Below are 6,885 nucleotides of genomic sequence, written 5' to 3'. Positions count from 1 at the left end.
TTATTGTATGGAGGGAAAAGGTCATATGGGCCATCTTTACGGTTATTATCTTTAAGAAAACCAATAAGGGCCTTAATTAAAAAGGCTTTAAGAAAAAAAATGATAAGCAAGCCAACACTTCCTAGGAGGGGTCCCCGGGAGGCTTCTTATCCAGATATTGGCCAGGCCTGTTTGCTTCAGAATTAAAATACTCCAGGAACCGTCAAGCTGCCCTCGAGGCTCAAACAAATGAGCAGTTCACTACTGCCGTGTAAAGGCAAAGCTGCAGAGGAAACACAGGGCTGCCACCCAAACTGGCAGCCCTGTACTGCGTTCCCTCCATCTGTAATGCGAATTACAGCTTGCATAGTGTCATTACGCCGTTTTCTTGCCTGTGCTACTGTCACCCAGTGCTGCAATGTGGAATGCAAGGAAATGGGAAGAAGAAGAAGATAGTAGTAGTAGTAGTAGTAGTAGTAGTAGTAGTAGTAGTAGTAGTAGTAGTAGTAGTAGTAGTAGTAGTAGTAGTAGTAGTAGTAGTAGTAGTAGTAGTAGTAGTAGTAGTAGTAGTAGTAGTAGTAGTAGTAGTAGTAGTAGTAGTAGTAGTAGTAGTAGTAGTAGTAGTAGTAGTAGGGGCTGAAAACGCTCTTTCGAGAACTGCTCTTTCAAGAACAGCTGTGCCAGAACTATGGCTTGCCCAAGGTCATCCAGCAGCTGCAAGTGGAGGAGTGGGGAATCAAACCCGGTTCTCCCAGACTAGAGTCCGCACACTTAACCACTACACCAAACTGAAGAATTGATGTCCAGAAATGAGCTACTAGATGTTATGGAGGGAGAGGGATAACCAAACGCGGGGTTGCCATTTTTGGTGGCAGCCCCGTGTTTGTTATGACCGGAAGGGCTGCCAGGCCCGTGCCTGGCAAAGCAGAAGGTGTGGGGGGAGGGCATGGGGGAAGGTGAGTGTCACACAACATGGCAATGTCACTTCTGGGAGAAGACTTGGAAGTGATGTCACTGCACTGAGTGATGCTGCAGGTGTTTCCCCAATCTCTATGGTAAAGAGAGCCAGCACGGTGTCATGGCTGAGACTCTGATCTGGAGAACTGGCTTTGATTCCCCACTCGTCCTCCACGTGAGGCCTGCTGGGTGACTTTGGGCCAGCCACAGTTGTCTCAGAATTCTCTCAGCCCCACCTGCCTCACAAGGTGCCTTTGGTGGGGAGGGGAAGGGAAGGGACAGAGAAAACCGGGATATAAAAACCTCCTCCTCTTCTTCCTCCTCCTCCACATGAAGCCTGCTGAGTGACCCTGAGCCAGCCAGCTGCTTTGAGACTCCTTGAGGTAGAGAAAACTAGAGTATAAAAACCTACTCTTCTTCCCTTCTTCTTCTTCTTCCTCCACAAGAAGCCTGCTGGGTGACTTTGCGCCAGTCGCAGTTCTCTCAGAACTCTCTCAGCCCCACCTATGTCACAAGGTGCCTGTTGTGGGCTGAGGAAGGGAAGGAGATTGTAAGCTGCGTTGAGACTCCTTAAGGTAGAGAAAAGGTAAAGGTTCCCTTGCTCGAAAGCCAGTCGAATCCGACTCTAGGGTTGCGGTGCTCATCTCCATTTCAAAGCCAAAGAGCCAGCGCTGTCCGAAGACATTTCCGTGGTCATGTGGCCGGCATGACTAAACACCGAGGCGCACGGAACGCTGTTACCTTCCCCACCTAAGTGGTACCTATTTATCTACTTGCAATTTCTTGCTTTCGAACTGCTGGGTTGGCAGGAGCTGGAACGAGAGACGGGAGCTCACTCCACCATGCGGCACACTCGGGTCTCGAACTGCTGAACTACCGACCTACCGACCTTCCACAGCCTGTGGAAGGTAGAGAAAACTGTGGTATAAATACCCACTCTCCTTCTTCTGATATATGGGGGTATTCCAAGAGAGTTGCTCAATGCAGTGACATCACTTCTGGGTTTTCAGCAGCATGCAGGAAGTGATGTCATCACATCAAATGATGCTGTTTTCTCCTCACGTTCCTCACTGGCGGGGGATGGGGAGGGCCGGCAGGGATTTGTCCCCCGTTAGCAGGAAGATGGCAGCCCTCATGACACGTGACCTTTTGTTTCTTATTAAGCGAACGTTTCCATGCTGGAATTGTTTTCTTCTCTGAGAGATTGTATTAAGGAACCTGCTAGAGGCCAGGCGCTGCTTAACTATAGCAGTCGAGGAATGGCTCTGTGGATGCAAGCAGGGCTGGGTTACCACTCCACTACGGACTCTTCTGTTTCACAGAAGTGATCCCTACCTGTGTGCCTCGCTGCAAGGATTCACGGTTGCCAACAAGGTACACAGCAGAGTCTGAGCAAAGCTGGGAGCCCTGCTGTGGTCTAATTATTTGGGAGTTTCCCGGCGTGGAAAGCAAACTCATTCTGCGTCTCACACTAAATCGGTTTTGGAAAAACTTCCCCAAGCCAAACTCCACTAAAAGGAGGAGTCAGCAGTTGCCTTCCCTGGCCTTGCTTGCCGTGCCTTTCACCCTAGTTTGGCGCGCTAACGTTTCACAGAGGGAAGCTTCTCCATGCGTGACAAGAAATGGGGGAAAGCTTCATCCAAAGCCCTTCAGGGCCTTTGGCCCTGGTATCTGCGAAACCACCTTTTCCCCAGGCTCCACCTAGGGTTGTCAGCCTCCAGGTAGCACCGGGAGATCTCCCGCTATTACAATTGATCTCCAGACAAGCAAGATCAGTTCCCCTGGCTGCTTTGGAGGGTGGACTTTATGGCATTATGATAGGGTGGCCAGGTCTTACCTCCTTGTCGGCAGAAGGTAGGGGGAGCTTTCTGGGAGTGCGGGGCCGGATGACATAGCCTTGTGCGCCATCCCTGATGTGGAAACATCACACAGAAATGATGTCACCACACCAGTGATGCTCTGGTATTTTGGGCAAAACTCTATGGCGGGGTGTCAAACATGCAGCCCGGGGGCCGGATCTCGCCCCCAGAGGGCTTCTATCAGGCCCGCGGTAGAACTGGCTGTCTTCTGCGTCTTCTTCCAGTTCTGCTGCTGCTGCATCATCGTAGGTTTGCGGCTTACAGATATACACACCTGAACAGCACACTCAGGATTGCAACAGCACAGACATTTTGATGCAATCATTCAGAGCAAGAGGCGTCAGTTATCAGACGCTGTTAAATAAACAAAATATTGCAAGAGTGCTAATGTTTTAGGCATGTTTTTATTTTAAGTAAAAAAAACCCTTTGCGTTTGTGTCCTTTATAAAGTTTATGTCTCCGCTACCTGGCATTACATTTCATGACATGCAGGAAGTGATGTCATCACATCAAATGATGCTGTTTTCTCCTCACGTTCCTCACTGGCGGGGGATGGGGAGGGCCGGCAGGGATTTGTCCCCCGTTAGCAGGAAGATGGCAGCCCTCACGACACGTGACCTTTTGTTTCTTATTAAGCGAACGTTTCCATGCTGGAAAGGGTTTGTTTTCTTCTCTGAGAGATTGTATGAAGGAACCTGCTAGAGGCCAGGCGCTGCTTAACTAGTTTTCTATAGCAGTCGAGGAATTGCTCTGTGGATGCAAGCAGGGATGGGTTACCACTCCACAACGACTCTTCTGTTTCACAGAAGTGATCCCTACCTGTGTGCCTCGCTGCAAGGATTCACGGTTGCCAACAAGGTACACAGCAGAGTCTGAGCAAAGCTGGGAGCCCTGCTGTGGTCTAATTATTTGGGAGTTTCCCGGCGTGGAAAGCAAACTCATTCTGCGCCTCACACTAAATCGGTTTTGGAAAAACTTCCCCAAGCCAAACTCCACTAAACGGAGGAGTCAGCAGTTGCCTTCCCTGGCCTTGCTTGCCATGCCTTTCACCCTAGTTTGGCGCGCTAACGTTTCACAGAGGGAAGCTTCTCCGTGTGTGACAAGAAATGGGGGAAAGCTTCGTCCGAAGCCCTTCAGGGCCTTGGGCCCTTGTACCTGCGAAACCACCTTTCCCCCAGGCTCCACCTAGGGTTGTCAGCCTCCAGGTGGCACCGGGGGATCTCCCGCTATTACAATTGATCTCCAGACAAGCAAGATCAGTTCCCCTGGAGAAAATGGCTGCTTTGGAGGGTGGACTTTATGGCATTATGCTAGGGTGACCAGGTCTTACCTCCTTGTCGGCAGAAGGTAGGGGGAGCTTTCTGGGAGTGCGGGGCCGGATGACATAGCCTTGTGCGCCATCCCTGATGTGGAAACATCACACAGAAATGATGTCACCACACCAGTGATGCTCTGGTATTTTGGGCAAAACTCTATGGCGGGGTGTCAAACATGCAGCCCGGGGGCCGGATCTCGCCCCCAGAGGGCTTCTATCAGGCCCGCGGTAGAACTGGCTGTCTTCTGCGTCTTCTTCCAGTTCTGCTGCTGCTGCATCATCGTAGGTTTGCGGCTTACAGATATACACACCTGAACAGCACACTCAGGATTGCAACAGCACAGACATTTTGATGCAATCATTCAGAGCAAGAGGCGTCAGTTATCAGACGCTGTTAAATCAACAAAATATTGCAAGAGTGCTAATGTTTTAGGCATGTTTTTATTTTAAGTAAAAAAAACCTTTGTGTTTGTGTCCTTTATAAAGTTTATATCTCCGCTACCTGGAATTACATTTTATGACACACATGGCCCGGCCCAACAAGGTCTCATTTATGTCAGATCCGGCCCTCATAACAAATGAGTTCGACACACCTGCTCTATTGTAACCAGAGTTTTGCCCCAAATACCAGAGCATCATCGTGCGACACCCCCAGTGTAATGATGTCACTTCTGCATGACATCATCACATCACATCAGGGACATCACACTGGGTCATGGCTGTTGGGGGTGGGGCTTCCCTCCACCAGCCAGCCCTACCTGGTTGGCCACTGTGTGAGACAGGGCGCTGGACTAGATGGGCCATTGGTCTGATCCAGCAGGGCTCTTTTTATGTTCTTAACAGCTTCCCAGTGCCGGACAGCAATTTTTAGCCACGCTGTGCCCCAGAGCAACTCGGCAGCCAGGTGCAAAGGACAACCAGGCTCCTCCTAGCCTGGTAGGTGAGAGATTAGCAGCAGATGCCTGCCTGGATGAAAGAAAGCTGCACCTGCTAAAATCCCCTGGGGGGTTTCAAGCACCATCTGCGGCATAGAGGGGAAGGGCGTCCCAAGCTGCTCTGCTGCAGCGGTGGCAGCGGCTGCCGCCTTTTGCTGCAAGTCTTATCCTCTTCAAAACAGCTTGGTGGAGGACATTTCTCTTAATGGTGGTGCCATTGCCATTTTTGAGGTTGCCAACAGGCCTGGAGAACAAAAACGTCCTGTCTCTTTGAAAGCATGGGCAGCTTCAAGAGGGAACTGGATAAACCTATGGAGCAGAGGTCCATCAGTGGCTATTAGCCACAAGGTATAGATAGATTCTTTTGAACTATGGTGCTGGAGAAGACTCTTGAGAGTCCCTTGGACTGCAAGAAGAACAAATCAGTCAATCCTAAAAGAAATCAACCCTGACTGTTCCCTGGAAGGCCAGATAATGAAACTGAAGCTCAAATACTTTGGCCACCCAATGAGAAGGGAGCACTCACTGGAGAAGACCCTGATGCTGGGAAAGATTGAAGGTCAAAGAAGACGGGGACGGCAAAGGATGAGATGGTTAGACAGTGTCATAGATGCAATTGAGCAAACTTCAGAGGATGGCGGAAGACCGGAAGGCCTGGCGGGAGCTGGTCCATGGGGTCGTGAAGAGTCGGACTCGACTGTGCGACTGAACAACAACAACGATAGGAACTCTCAGGCTGGGGCAAGTGATGCTCTGTCATCTTGGTGCTTGGGGGGGGGTCAACAGTGGGAGGGCTTCTAATGTCCTGGCCCCACTGGTGGACCTCCTGATGGCACTGGTATTTCTGGCCACTGTGTGACACAGAGTGTTGGACTGGATGGGCCATTGGCCTGATCCAACACTGGCTCCTCTTCTGTTCTCAGCTGACATAGGGTGACCTCGTAGGGTTTTCAAGGCAAGAGGCATTCAGAGGTGGGTTTTGCCATTGCCTACCTCTGCAGAGCGACCCTGCGCTTCCGAGGTCTCCCATCCAAACACTTAGCTTCCAAGATCTGATGAGACTGGCTAGCCTGGGCCATCCAGGTCAGGATATTTTAAAAAAGGCTTAATGGGATGTTATTTACCAGCTAATGCTTTCTACCTCCATGCCATGAAAAGGTTCAGCTGCCAGTTTCCACATATTAAACCTCTATGAGTTGGGCAGGACATTTGTTTTCTCCAGGGCAGTTGGCAGCCTCAGGTATTTGCCACCCAGCTACGGAGACAGGGCTCTCGTTTCCAGGTACAACAACGAAACAGCACAGGCTGCTGTAAAATATCACTGTTCTCTTCTTGCATTTTTTAAAAAGCAAGATTCTAGTCCCTGTGACTCACATGAATATGTGGTGTGTGCGTGAGGGGGAGAGATGCTGAAAGTCTCAGCAGGTGGTGGCTGGAAAAGGTTTCCAGTGGCTACAGGTGGAGCTTTGGAGCCCTGAATGGCCCCATCCCTCTGAGTCTGTGACTAAAAACCAGAATAAAGCATGCCAAGGAGTAAAAACTGCAGAATAAGGACTGGTTTAAGAACGAGGAAGTAGAATCAGAGAGTTGGAAGGGACCTCCATGGTCATCCAACCCCCTGCACAATGCAGAAAATTCACAAATACCTCCCCCTCCCCACAAACCCAGTGACCGCTGTACCATGCCCAGAAGATGGCAAAAAAAGCCTCCAGGATCTCCAGCCAAAATGGCCTGGAGAAAAATTGCTTCCTGAACCCAAAGCGGTGATCAGAGAGGGCCACGAGAACTAAGCACTGAGGCAACCCTTCCTGCCCTCCCTCTCATGATCTGCCTAAGTTCA

The sequence above is a fragment of the Gekko japonicus genome, unplaced genomic scaffold (assembly GCF_001447785.1).
Source record: "Gekko japonicus isolate JY-2015 unplaced genomic scaffold, Gekko_japonicus_V1.1 scaffold473, whole genome shotgun sequence".
Taxonomy (NCBI): Eukaryota; Metazoa; Chordata; class Lepidosauria; order Squamata; family Gekkonidae; genus Gekko; species Gekko japonicus.
This window is presented reverse-complemented; position numbering follows the sequence as displayed.